The sequence below is a fragment of the Pinus tabuliformis genome, chromosome J (assembly GCF_031772625.1).
Source record: "Pinus tabuliformis cultivar Carrire ecotype Pingquan chromosome J, CPIR1, whole genome shotgun sequence".
Taxonomy (NCBI): domain Eukaryota; kingdom Viridiplantae; phylum Streptophyta; class Pinopsida; order Pinales; family Pinaceae; genus Pinus; species Pinus tabuliformis.
This window is the reverse complement of record NC_142295.1, coordinates 1,402,067,881-1,402,083,376: the sequence shown is the minus strand read 5'-3', so window position 1 is coordinate 1,402,083,376 and position 15,496 is coordinate 1,402,067,881.

Below are 15,496 nucleotides of genomic sequence, written 5' to 3'. Positions count from 1 at the left end.
ATGCACACTTTTGTGCATTATCACATCCATTTAAAGCCAGTACAGTTTCTACTGCATTTATGGAAACAATTCAAAAGCTACATGGAAACCCAAAGATTATTGTAAGTGACAGAGATCCCATTTTCACTGGAAATTTTTGGACACAATTATTTTCTTGTCTTGGTACTCAGTTAGCTCATAGCTCATCTTATCATCCTCAATCTGATGGGCAAACTGAGATAGTAAACAAATGTTTGGAAGGATATCTTCGTTGCTTTGTATCTGATAAACAGACACAATGGGTCAAATGGTTGCCTCTGGCTGAATGGTGGTATAACACTTCCTTTCATACAGCAACAAAAATGACCCCATTTATGGCACTTTATGGGTATCAACCACCATCCATCACATCATATTTAAGAGAAAATTCTAAGGTTCAGGTAGTGGAACATCACATCGAACATCAACAACAAGTCCTCCAACTCTTAAAGGATAACCTCGTGTTGGCACATAATAGAATGAAACAACAGGCAGATCAACATCGCAGTGAAAGAAGTTTTGATGTAGGTGATTGGGTATTCCTACGGCTACAACCATATAAGCAAATGTCCCTCAAGCAAGCTAAGAAGGATAATAAATTATCACCAAAGTATTATGGTCCGTACAAGGTGTTGCAAAAGATTGGTACTATGGCATACAAATTGGAGCTTCCTGCAGCTTCTCGATTGCACCCAGTTTTCCATGTTTCATGCTTAAAGAAGGTTATAGGCGACAAGCTCCTAGTTCAAACAATATTGCCAGAACTTGACGAGGAAGGAAAAATTACATTGGAACCGGAAGCAGTTATAGAAACAAGAACTCGACAACTACAAAATCGATCAATTTCAGAGTACCTTATCAAGTGGAAGAACTTATCCGCTGAAGATTCCACATGGGAGGATGAGAATTTTATGCAGAAGTATCATGAACTACTCAAGCATTGAGGACAACACTTTTTTGAAGGAGAGGGGCATGTTGGGTCCCTATAATACTAGTGATTACCCCATTACTATTGTAGTTATACCCCTTATTTATATTGTTGTGCCCCCATTACCCCCATATTGTTAGTAATGTGCGCATAAAATCCCTCTATTGTTATTTTTGTGGCTTTATATTATTATTGTTAGGTCGGCTAGATTATATTGTGACTCCATAGACTCCTATATATAGAAAGGAGGTTTTGTCATTTGAATCATCCAAGAATTGTTAATTTATGTAATGTAAAGGAGGTTGCCCCCTCGAAGAGGCTGAATTCTAAGGCGTTGATCTATCTTTTCTATCTTTTCTTGAGCTGGTTTCCTAACAGACAAGCTGTGCAAATAATAATCTCCTAACTAGAGTGAAAAAACCTGGAGTTAAGCTATGTGGAAAAACGAATTTCATGTATGTAAGAGTTCAAAGAAAACTTCTGTACAGGGAAGCCGCAGAGTGGAATTTCCCTGCCAGGTTTAAAACAATAGTTCCATATTGCTAATAGAAGTAATTACAACAATTTTATAAATTTGCAATCCATTAGAACAAAACATCCATCATATAAATTGCAGTTCAGTAGAACGAAAACAAACGCATATGCGTGAAAAAATTGTATTCACCATACATAAGGGAGAACAAAGAACTGTAGTCAGCCCAAAAATCCATAACTTAATTTACATGAGATAATACAGTACAAATTGGTCCAAACCCTTGCTCATTAAAGTAATAGAAACAAAAAAAACCCCTGAACCCTCAAAGCACAAGGATTCCTGGAGCAGCCAGTAAAGACATAGCCGGAGAGGCCTACATACCTAGAGATCTTTTATGGCAGAGATGGAGTTTATCCCTAGAAAAGGCTAGCCACTGAGCAAAGGTAGGCGCCCAGCCTAAAACAATGAAAAACATTTAACTCAAATAAGTGCCAGAGTAGGCTATGCCGCCTACAGTGGAAACCATTCAAGGAAATATATGCTTCGTCTTGTCAGGAAGCTTACCTGCTAGGAACCCCGGCTAGAATTTGCACAACACTGTCTCAAGTTACAGGCTGCTTCATAGCCAAAATACCTGTAGATGCATAACATTATGTCAACAAGAGTTTTTAAATGTACAATAGAGACAAAAGATGCATAATCAAATGGAGCAAGGCAACCATAACCCTGTTCGTTATTACCTGAGAAGTCGAAGACCAAACCGCCTGTAGTTGGACAAGGTCTACAAGTCAGCTTCCGGGTCCGACTGTGGACAGAGATCGAAGAAACCCTCGGAGAGGGAAAATTGACTAACCAAATGAGACAATTTTCGAGACCAACGACAGTATAGGTGGACAGGCCGCGAAAGCATATTACCCAGCCACTATCGAATTGACTGAGGCATCTCCCCACCATCGATGTAGCGAGAATTACCATGCGAGGCAGAAGATTGGACATGCCTGCAGACCTCGTACAGCATGAGCCTGGGCAGGAATTAATTCTCTTAAAAACAGATAAGGTGTGTCACGTGATGGCGGAAGAAAAATCCGGAAACAAATCATCACCAAATTCCACGTGGAATTCTCATGCATAAGACTTATGTAGAACCAATATTAAATAGTACAAGTTTAATGCAAGTGGTGGTGTAGGTTAAACAAATCCCTAGGAGGTCCTTGGCATGGGAATTAAATAAATGTTTTAACTATAAAAATAATTATGTGTAAAAAACAAAATTACGTGTGGAGACATTACATAGATTTGTCAACATGAGAAACAATTTAATTTTGATGATAGATAGGCATCCTTACACATCATACTAGGCTGTCGAATGAGCCTCTCGACTCAATAATAATAATTTTCATTTTTATTTTTTAAATATTATAATTTATTTAGGATACTTGTTATAATATGATCTGATAATGAGATCTAAGACAACAATAAGGTATTACATACTCATGTGCATGGATTAGGCTATGTCATTTTATGCAATGGGTCGATAAGATTGCGAAACACATAGACAATGAAGCAATAAAGAAAACATAATAGACAACACATAACACAACAAATTTAATAAGGAGTTCACCCAATACTCTTGGGCTACATCTCCTGCTCCAGCCTTCAATGGTGACCTTTCTGTTATGTCTTCAAGTAGAGTTATTTTTACAACAATGACCTCAATTTGTGCCTCACCACAATAGGATACAATAATAAGAGCTTTACTTGAACCTCTCAAGTTTTCTATGAGTACACAGACTCTCTCAGTGCTCTTTTTCTCTATGCTAACTCTGTCTTGGAATTTGCCTGCACTACTACTTCCTTTGCTGCACCCTATGTCTGTGGCTTTAAAGCCAACACTGCCTGTTTGCTTCAGGTTCCTATCTCTCAGTCTCCCTGGTCTCTGCATGCTTTGAATCCCTCTGCCAGTGTTATACAATCATTGCTTAATGCATAGAGAAGAGGTGGCCACCCATTCTGTAATGCCAGAGTGCCTCGGGCCTCTGCAACACCTGAAACAGCTATGCTCTATTAAACACAGGGAAAATGGATTTTAATAGAGAAAGTCTGCCAAAACTCAATATATCAGACTTCAAAAGTCCTTAAATCATCCCTATTCTCCCATCGGGTCCGCCTATTTTCAAGGTTGCAAATCTCAATGGCTTTGTCCCTTTGTGTTTTGGAAATATAATGAAAATCATGAAAATACATTAAAAATGGCTCTGTTGTGGATCTCAAATCTTATAAAATATTACCGATAAACCCGTTGAGTCCGGTTCATCGAATCACACCTCATGGTTGCTCTGATTGCAATATTGCAATCTCTCATCGCAATACCCCCAAGCCATTGTAAGTGCTCCTTCAGTAGTAATCCTATGATTTAATAGGGCTATCGATTTGCCTGCTTGATCGACGGTCAATATTAACTCTGCCAATTTCCGTTGCCATATATATGTGCTAAGCGCCGATATCACTATTCGCCATCGCAATTCTTAAGTAGATCCCGCAGATCTCTGCCGAAGGTTACCGTCGATTGCGATTGCCAATCGGATCTGGACCATTGATCAGCCAGATTGGACAGCTACTGTGCATTACTTGATCCACCTCCAATTCTCTATTTTTTTAATTGATTTCATGGGTTTTTTTCCTCCCGATAGTGTTTTAAAAGGCTTCCTTATGCGATTTTCTTTGGTCTTTGGTATGATTTTTGAGTTTTTGAAAACATAGAGAGTGTTTCTTAGATCCATTTGGATCACGCCTTCCCACTAAAAAGGATTTTGGACCACCAAAATTTGGTTTTCAAGCATTGTTTAAGTAAGGATACAACTACCTCACTTGTCCAATTTTTATCCATTTTGCACTGCTGGGTTTTGAACCTTTGAGACCAATTCTTAGGTACTCCACGTCCCCTTTGCATGTAGTCCTCACCTTCCTGTCTAGAACTGTATCTTCCTATAGCTCATTGAGGTATTCAGGCAACAAATCATCAATGGGAGGAAATTGACTTTGCTCTTCAGGATCTTCAATTAATGAAGGTTCAAACAGTCTTAAATTTTCTGCATTTACTACTGAGTAGATGTGCATGTATGTTGGCAGATCAAGGTGGAAAGCATTCTCACCAATTTTCTTAAGTACCTTAAAAGGCCCATACCTTATTGGCTTCAGCTTCTTTCCTTCACCTTGCATTTTGTCCTTACTGATATACAGCCAGACTTGATCGCCAACTTGGAAGTTATGCTCCACCCAGTGTTTATCATGCCTTTCCTTATATTTGGCTTGGCTCTTTTCCAACTGTTCCTACATTGCCTGGTGAATTTCTTGGATCTGTTCAATGAATCTGGTTGCTTTGTCCACATCATTGTGTCTAGCAACTGCTATGTCTTTTTCAAAGACAAAATCCAAGGGAGACCTTTGTATGAAACCAAAACAGGTCTCAAAAGGAGATCTCTATATAGAAGAATGTTTAGCACGGTTGTAAGCATGCTGCACATAACATAAATGTTCATCCCAAAGCTTGGGATGCTTGCTGAAATAACCCTTGAGCAACTGGATCACTGTCATGCTGACTACCTCTGTTTGACCATTCGTTTGTGGATGGAAGGATGTGCTTTTATTCTATCTGGTGTCCATTAATTCCCACAGACTTGACCAAAACTTCCCAACAAATTGGGAGTCTCAATCAGATACCATGGAAGTGGGTAACCCAAAATGCACCCAGACATGCTAAATGAATAATTATGTTGTTTGTTCAGTTGTAATCTGCTTATTACAAGGTATTAAAATACACATTTTGTTCAACCTGTCCACAATAACATATAAATAGTCATGTCCCTTTCTAGATTTTGGCAATACCCCAATAAAGTCCATGGAAACACTTTCCCAAGGTCGGGAAAGAACTGGTAGTGGATTATACAAGCCTATTTTTCTATTGTTGGGCTTACTTTTAGCACACATGGTACACCCTCTTACACATCTTGAAACTGTTTCATGCATTTTTGGCCAATAACAATATCTTTGCAGCTATGCAATTGTTTTACTTACACCAAAATGACTTGATATCGGGGAAGTATTTGCCTCCCTAATTATGTTAATTCTCTCTATTTGTGGAATGCATAGCTTTCCCAAATGATACTAGAGTGAGACCTTAACATAGTAATCCAATTCTTCTACCTTTTTGCCATTACTTAAAGTTGCATATAAATCATTAAAGTCTATATCTTGAGCATAATGTTCAATGTAGCTTTCATGCATTACTGAGTTATGCTTAAGTATAGTAGATGCATTTATGATTGGTATGGACAACATATTTGCAACTTTATTGTGTATGCCCTTTTTATATCTGATGACTAAATGAAACTGTTGTAGGAAACCCATCCACCTATAGTGTCTTGATTGTTTTAGTTTAGTTTGTGAGTGTAAGTACAGAAGTGGTTGATTATCAGTATGTATTATTTTTTCTTTTCCCATTAAGTAATGTTTCCAATTCTTCACACTCTGAACTAATGCATACAATTCTTTATCATATGTAGGATAATTAACTACTGTAGAATTAAAAGTCTCAGAATGGTATCATATGGGTTTACCATGTTGCATAAACACTGTTCCCATGGCATAATCACTGGCATCTGTTTCGATCTCAGATGGTTGTTGAAGATTTGGCAATGCTAGTATTGGTGTTGTGCTAATTTTTTCTTTCAAGGTGTCAAAGGCTTTCTACTGTTTGCCTCCCCACTGAAACGCCTTGTTCAATCCTGTCAAAGCATGTAAGGGAGCTGTAATTAAGGAAAAGTTAGCAATAAATTTTCACCAATATTGTGCCGCCCCTAGGAAGCTTCTAACTTTTGTAGCAGACTTGGGTTTAGGCCAGTTTACAATGACTGCAACCTTATAAGGATTTATCTTCAATTCACCACCCCGTACAATATGACCCAAATACTTCAAAGATGTTTTACCAAATTCACATTTTGATAGTTTAACATACAAATTTTCTTGCTTCAAAACATATAGAGTCTGCTTTACATGCTTTAAATGTTATTCCCATGTTTTACTGAATACGAGAATGTCATCTAGATATACAATTAAAAAATCATCAACAAAAGGCTTGAGTACATCATTCATAACTCTCATGAAAGTGGCAAGAGCATTAGTTAAGCCAAAAGGCATAGCTAGCCATTCATACATCCCTTGCTTCGTTTTGAAAGCAGTCTTCCATGCATCTTGCTCTACTACTTTGACCTAATGGTAACCAATACGTAGATCCAACTTGGAAAATTAAACAACTTCTTTCAACTGATCCAATAGATCATCAATGCGAGGAAGGGGATAACGATTCTTGATCGTTATTTAATTCAGTGCTCTGTAATGAATGCACATCCTCCACGAACCATCTTTCTTCCTCACCAACACAATTGGAGATCCGCGTGGTGATGTGCTTGGTCTTATGAACCCTTTCTCAAGCATCTCATGTACCTACTCCTTGATTTATGCATTCTCTAAAGCAGATAACCTGTACATTCCGATGTTAAGCAATGGAGCATCTTACTACAAATTAATATCATGTACAATTTCCCTTTTGGGTGGCAGACCTTTAGGTTATTGAAATAAGATATCATATTCTAAAACAAATTTTTCTAAATAAGCTTGTTGTTTAGCATCACAACCTTCAAATACATTGATTTTATCAGGTTTCTTCTCCTTTACAACTATCAGTAAAACTTGCTTGCATTAATTTACAATTATTTTCATCTTCCCTGTGTTTATGAGAGTATAATTATTCTTGAGTTTATGAGCTCTTACATTATATTCGATTCCATCTTTAATGAGTTGACACTTATTTTCAGCTCTATAGAATATCGCTTTTCTATCATATAAGTAAGGACTTCCTAAAACAATTCCACATATATCCAATGGAACAATATCTAACTCAACCTCATCCACAAATGCTAACCCAAAAGAAAACCTAAGTTTACATTGTCTAGTCACTTGTAGTTTTTCTTTATCACATACCCAACCTAATGGATATGGCTTCTTGTGAGGTGTGGTTAGCAGTCCCAATTTCTTTACAATTGCTTCAGAAATTAAGTTTACTTGTGAGCCACTATCAAATAAAGTATCAATCTTTTGATCCTTCGAAATAACTCTAATATGAAAAATCTCATGCCTTCTTCTCTCATTTTCTTCACTATCAATAGTTTAGGCATAATTACTAGTAGATGCTTAAAAAAATTTATCTTGTATACCTGTGGCTACGATTGTTGTTTCTTCACCTGAGTCTGACCCCAAATCTTTTTGTATAATAGCAACATTCTTCTTCTTGCCATCTAACTTCTTGGGTTTCAGCTCTGAATGCAAAGACCAGCAATGTTCATCATCATGTCCATCCTTCTTGATGTGAGTGTATGAAGGTTTGGCCTTCTATAGAGAATTTACCTTCCTCTCTCTCCATTTCTGCTTCCTCTTTTCCTTGTTCTTTCTTGCAGTGGGTTTTGATGATCCCTCAATATCTGGGTTCACATTCTTGCCTCTGGCCTCTAAATGGGTAGTCTGACTAGATACCTCATCTATGCTAGTAGGGTTAAAAATGAGAATGGTGTGCCTCAAATAACTGTGTAGACCACCTATATACTTCAACAAAGTTTCAAGTGAGTCTAAAGAAATGCCTAGAATCAAAGCTCTTTTTCTAAATTCTTCGGTGTAGCTTTGTACACTTTGCCCTTTTAATTGGCAAAGAGTTTGCCAACTACCTTCCCACCATACCAAGGCAGTTCATCCAAGGTGTAGGCTGGCCAACTGAATTTTACTCCTGTTTGAATCAATGCTCTGCACCCTACAATACACATCAATCTGTCTAATCCAATTATCTATCTTCTCTGCATTTAACTCTCCATCATATATTGGCAAATCAAATTTAACATCTAATTTAATCAAAGATGTCTTCTTATTTGTATTTTCAGGGCTATTAGGAGGTGTGGATAGAGAAGCCTCTTTTCCTTTCCCTTTTCCTCCAGAATGGTCATCTATAAGAGATTCTTCGGTTCCTTTGTCTTGTTTGGAAGTGGAATAATCTTCACTTCGACCTTTCTTAAATTATCTATACATTTCTTCTACCATGGCTCTCATGGTAATGGAACTGTCCATGAACTGAGGGTCTGATTCCAAGGGAATTTCTTCTACCATTTTCCTCCTAGGATAGACTCTACCAATTTCTGGGTTAGTTTCAACCAATTCTCCTTCTCCTAATTTAAGCTTTGACCCAGTTATCATTCACCAATCTAGCACAAGCTTGTCTAACCTTAGTAAACCTAAAGCTCTGATACCACTTGATCTGATAATGAGATCTAAGACAATAATAAGGTATTACAGACTCATGTGCATGGATTAGTCTATGTCATTTTATGTAATGGATCGATAAGATTGCGAAACACATAGACAATGAAGCAATAAAGAAAACATAATAGACAACACATAACACAACAAATTTAATAAGGAGTTCACCCAATACTCCTGGGCTACATCTCCTGGTCCAGCCTTTAGTGGTGGCCTCTCTATTATGTCTTCAAGCAGAGTTCTTTTTACAACAGTGAGCTCAATTTGAGCCTAACCACAGCAGAATACAATAATAAGAGCTTTACTTGAACCTCTCAAGCATGGAAAATTTTAGGGGCGAATGTTCGCCCTTAGGCGAAATTAAGGGGTTTTAAATTTTTAGTGGGCGAATATTTTGTATCATAGTACTTTTTTACAAATCGCCTCAAATAGCCCACCTTATTTTAAGGAAGAGGGTAAAAAAGGTAAATTTAGCCCTTGAAATTAGGAGATACAACATTCCATTTGCCCTAATTTTCAAGAAAAGTTTTTATTTAAGTGAATCCTATGGACCAAATACCATATTTATAAAAGAGGTATGGTAAATTAATAAAAATATAAATAAATGAGAGGTATGGTAAATAAATAAAACATTTTTATATTTACTCCATAAATCACCTTATATACATGCAAGGGTGTAAACAAATAAAAATATAAATATAGTGGAGGTATGGTAAATAAATAAAACCTCTTTTTATATTTAGTCCATAACCCTCTTTCTATTTATGAAGCCTCAAAAAAGAGGTTTTATTTAAGTGAATCCTATGGGCCAAATACCATATTTGTAAAAGAGGTATGGTAAATTAATAAAAATATAAATAAACGAGAGGTATGGTAAACAAATACAAAATTTTTACGATTACTCAAAAAATGCATCATATTTAGGTCAAACCTATGGGAAAAATACTATGGGCCAAATACCATGGGCTAGATTATTATTAATACCATGCAAAAAACATTATTAACCCTAATATTAGTATTAATAAAAGTAAAAATGGAACATGGTATTGACCCATGGTATTCACATGGAATGTAGCCTATTTAAATGGCGGAATTAAACCAGCATAGATCCATCTTTACTCTGGATCTACTAAGCCCCGAGAGGGATCAAATATCGTGATATGCAAACTAGCATAGAGTGAAAAAATATTCGATCCTTCTGGGGGCTTGGTGGATCAAGAGGAAAAATGGATGTTGTAATTTAATGTATGTTAAACGTTTTAACTTGGTTAAAATAAAAAGTAAAATAAAAATAATTATTAATTTTATTAATTTTTATAAATTACTAATAGTAATCTTTAGGCTCCAGGTTTATGATAGGTATTGATCCATGGTAATACCATGCTATTCATGTGAGCATGGACTTTTTAAAGGGGAAATTCTATCATCTTAGATCCATCTTAATTCTGGGTCTACCAAGTGCTCAAAGGGATAAATAAATTTCATCCCCGTGGTAGATGTGGAGTTAAGATGGATAAAGGTTGGTTTTTATGATAATGAAGATATTAAATAGACTTAGGAAACTATATTGTTAAAACATCTTAAGGTGAATGGTTAAAGCTACATTTAGTCACTTCATAAAATTTAGTAAAAAATACAAATATCTCCATTAATATTGGTTTTTAACTTTTTCTAATTTAATAAAAAAAAATTAAAAACAATGAAACCTTATCACTCTTTCCGCATCACCCTCGGAGAAGATTTCTCACCATTTTTCAAACATTCTCAATATGATATCTTCATGAAAAAGTTTAGGTACTGATGTTGGATTAGTTGTTTGAAAAATAAGCTGGTTTGTACAACCTTTCATCATCTGTGCTATTCCTAGTTTGTCCTAATTATTTGTAGGGGTTGGAGCCACTGCACCATATTTTCCTAAAAGGTGGATATTGTTCACCAAAAAGGAAATTAATCTACATGTTACAACGCTGCTAAAAAATGCGAGACCTATGAGGGTAGTGAATTATGCTAATAAGCAATTTAGATTGGGAGAGACGTAATTAAATTTTATTATTTAATTGAAGATTTCCAATTAAAATAATAATAAATCTACATTTATATATTCATATATTGATTGGAAGGATTCTCACAATGGTCACTTCTTTCAATTAGATCCCCTTCAAGACTTTGGGATACCTAATACTTTCTTATATAATATAGTTGGGGCTTGCTACTTGTTGGCATGTTGGGGTAAACAAACTTCATGTGTTTTTTTTTATCTCACAAGTGGAGCCTATGGAATAAGAAAGAAATTTGATAACTTGAAAAAAGTGGTAGCTTGACAAAAGTTGTAGAAAAAAGTTTAATCTCTCCTACCTCGACAGAAATCGTTGTCAATATCAACACCTACAGGAACTTTGTTGTGGAATATTATGAAAACTAATAGAAGCATATGAAAGAGTGTATTGTAAGAACCTTGATAAACACGGCCACTGAAACTTGGAAAATTGTTTGTAGGAAGAGAAAATTATGTTTCTTTTTTCCAAACATGTATGTTGTCAATATCAACACCTACAAGAACTTTGTTGTGGAATATTATCAAAACTAATAGAAGCATATGAAAGAGTGTATTGTAAGAACCTTGACAAACATGGCCACTGAAACTTGGCACATTGTTTGTAGGAAGAGAAAATTATGTTTCTTTTTTCCAAAAATGTATGTTAGTATATTTAGTATATTATAGTTTAATGAATATGTTTTCTTATTATCATATATGGTTTCATACTTTAACAAAACATTCGCCAAGACTTCACAATGTTTTATTATTCAATAAAAGATTTTCCAAGATCTTACAAGATTTTATAATTCAGTGAAAGATTCTCCATCATTGTACAAGATAATATAATCTGGTGAGAGATTCGCCAAAAAAAGTATATATACATATTATATTATTGATAAAATCGCCTCCCATTTTTCCTATGTATCATGGGGATTAGCCCATTTATTATACATATACATTTAGGGTGGTTATTAAAATTTTCCCTGCTCTCAAGTTTTCTATGAGTACACAGACTTCTCAGTGCTCTCTGTCTCTATGCTAACTATGTCTCGGCATTTTCCTACACTACTACTTCCTTTGTTGTGCTCTCTGTCTGTGGCTTTAAAGCCAACGCTGCCTGTTCGCTTCATGTTCCTGTCTCTCAGTCTCCCTGGCCTCTGCATGCTTTGAATCCCTCTGCCAGCGTTATAAAATCATTGCTTAATGCATACAGAGGAGGTGGCCACCCATTCTGTAACACCAAAGTGCCTCGGGCCTCTGCAATGCTTGAAATAGCCGCGCTCTGTTAAACACAGGGAAAATGGATTTTAACAGAGAAAGTCTACCAAAACTCCATATATCAAACTTCAAAAGTCCTTAAATCTTCCCTATTCTCCCATCGGGTCTACCTATTATCGTTTTCGCAAATTGAAATGGCTCTGTCCCTTTGTGTTTTGGAAATTCAACGAAAATCGTGAAAATACATTAAAAATGGCTCTATTACAGATCTCAAATATTATAAAATATTACCGATAAACTCGTCGAGTCTGGTTCATCGGATCGCACCTCATGGTTGCTCTGATTATGATATCACAGTCGCTCATCGCAATACCCCCGAGCCGTTGTAAGCACTCCTCTGATAGTGATCCTGCAATTTAATATGGGTCGTCGATCTACGTGCTTGATCGATGGCCCATATTAACTCCGCCATTCATTGTTGCCATATATATGTGTTAAGCACCAATATCACTATTTTCCATAGCAATTCTTAAGTAGATCTTGTCGATCTCTGCAGAAGGTTACCGCCGATTGTGATTGCCAATCCGATCTGGATCGTTGATCGGCCAAACCGGATGGCTACTGTGCATTACTTGTTCCGCCTCCAATTCTCTGTTTTTCATTGATTTCATGGGTTTTTTCCTTCCGATACTTTTTTAAAAGGCTTCCTTATGTTATTTCCTTTGGTCTTTGGCATGATTTTTGAGTTTTTGAAAACATAGAGAGTGTTTCGTGGATCCATTTGGATCATAATATTTTGTTTCTAATTTTTAAATGTGAGCAGAGTAATAATTATGATATGAATCATATAATTCTTAGATTCATGAAAACAGTTCATTCTTATTAGTGGTGCTTCATTTACCATTACTTCTTGGAAGGCACAATATTGGAAGAATATGGACTTTCAAATAGGTATTGTTATATTTTTTGATCTTGACAATGATTGATATTTTTCAAGTTGATCATTTACATCTATGATACTTTTGTAAGAGATTTCCAATATTTTGGTTTTGGTTTTAGCTTTTTGTTCTTTTTGGCATGTGTTTCCATTAAGGGACAAGAAGGTTGAAGATGTAAAGTTCCTTGGTAGATATCATTGGAAAATTTTACTCTCATATTCAAGAACCTAAGCTTATCTAAAAATTCATTTCATAAAACTATAGCTTTTGGTAGACTTTTTTACAATGAATATAATTTAATTCACTCATGATATTTAGTTCTCCAAAGAATTATAGATATCCTTAAAAATTAATAGATTCCAAAAATATAGAAGCAAATTTGGTAGTTGAACTCAAATCAACATCTTGGTAACAAACATAATGTTAGGTTCAATATGATCCAGATTGGATCATTACATTGTTTGTCATCCATATCAATGATTTTAAGGTTGAAAAATTAAATAAAGAATAGAGTAACAAAATTATCTTCTCTTCTTCAAAACCAATGACCAGTCTCTCTAACTTTATGATAAACAATAATTTTAAAAATTGAACAATAAAAAAACTTTTGGAACATATACATACCATTCAATTTGAAAAAACATCCAGTGTTACATCTATGATATGTGAGGCCAAAATCCATTGAACCTAGGAATGAATAAACAAAATTAGTAAAAGGAGAGGAGGTTCCTTGTTTTTTGCTCAAATTGTTGAAAAATGTAGTAAGAAATTCTTAGTTTGATTTTTCCTTGATTAAATTGAGAAAATTTGAATTTCTATATGAGCAGATAACTTGGATGATGTTAGCTGGTGTGACATGGTTTGTGTTACCTAGTTTACTCAATAAATTCAAGTTGGAGGAGTTAGAGTTTGGTTTTGCATGTGTGATTTCTTATTTGTAGCAATCAAGGTCAGTTATCTCAAGTTATTTTTAGTTAAACTAGTTCCAACTTTTAAGTAACTAGTGGAAGGTTAATTAAGTAGTGTGACTTAAGTCAAACCATTGATCATCCATTTAACTGATTAATCAACCAAAAATAGCTATTTCATGCAGAGAATTTTAGTTACCCAATTTAGGTGGAGATTCCAAGGCAGTGTAACATTAGTTGTAGACTAGTCTTGAGTGTACAAGTGTTGTATGCAGTCAAATGATCATCCTAAAGAGGTGCACAATTCAATTAGAGGAATTTCCTAAATAATAGGGGCTAATTCCTCAAGGAAAAACAAAAGGAAATAGGAGCTCAAGCCGAGGAAAAAATTGATTGAGTCTGGGTCAGAGGCATTAAGTGAGAAAAAAGCTAGGTTGTTCACTTGTAGGGTGAGCTTAGTTGAGTAAAGAAATTGTAATACATCTTTATTCATTTAATTAATGCAAACACACATTGGGATTTTTAGCAGACTTCTTTCCCCCGATAAAAATACTTGTTGCATGTGTGTTATTTCTTCTTGCATTTCTAAAATTTTAGTTATAAATTGTGAATTAATGTTCATAGAACAATAGAGTAGGTTTGTGTCTTGTGAATTTAATTAAATAATCATGAGTAGTTGAAAATATACAACCCAATAGCTACATGGTATCAAAGTTGGATTCATATTAGAGAAGGAAATTCAAAGTTGTTTCTCAGAGGTTTGAATTTGAAGATTAATGTAGCAGGATTTCTCTAGAGTTGAGAAGATGATATTCAATAGACTAAGGCTAGAGTATGCCTTGGAAGGCACCTCAAATTTTGTTTCATGGAAGGATCACATCGAGGCAATATTGGATGATAATGGATTGCTAAAATACCTCAAGACCAATGTTGCAAAACCTCAATTATTTTTTTCCCAAAACCTTTCTTAGTGGAAGAAAGATGTAGCCAGGGTGAGGAGAATAATATTGGAGGGAGTATGGGATCATATTGTAATGAATCTCCATGGAAAATAAAATATGTTGCTGATGTGGAAATAATTGACAGAATTGTTCAAGAATAGTAGTGACCACATGAAGTTGATGTTCAAGGATAAACTTCAAAGTATCAAGATGCAGAAGAATGACAAAATGATGTAGTATCTAAAAACATTTACACAATTTCATGATGAACTTGGTGGGGCTATTTTTAATTTCCTCGAAGAATACTTGGTAACCTTATCCCTTCTGGGCCTTCCAAAGAGATAGCATAGTTATCAATATTTGGTGAATGAAATGGAGAAACTACCACGTTGGGAGTGCTTATGATCTGATTTGGTATAGGAGGACAAAATTGGTAGAGGGCAAAAGGGTGTTGTTGGTAAACATGGACACTTTGAATAATACTGAAGGAGGAATACTAGAGATGGGACTTCATCTATGGGCAAGGATGAAAAAAAAATATTCTTTCGACGGAAAGGAAAAGAAGGGAAAGGGGAAGAATCCCAATCAAAATGAGAATCCAATGAAGTGGTAAAGAAGAAAGATTTGTCAAAAATTAAACGCTTCCATTGTCATGAATTCGGGGACTATGCCA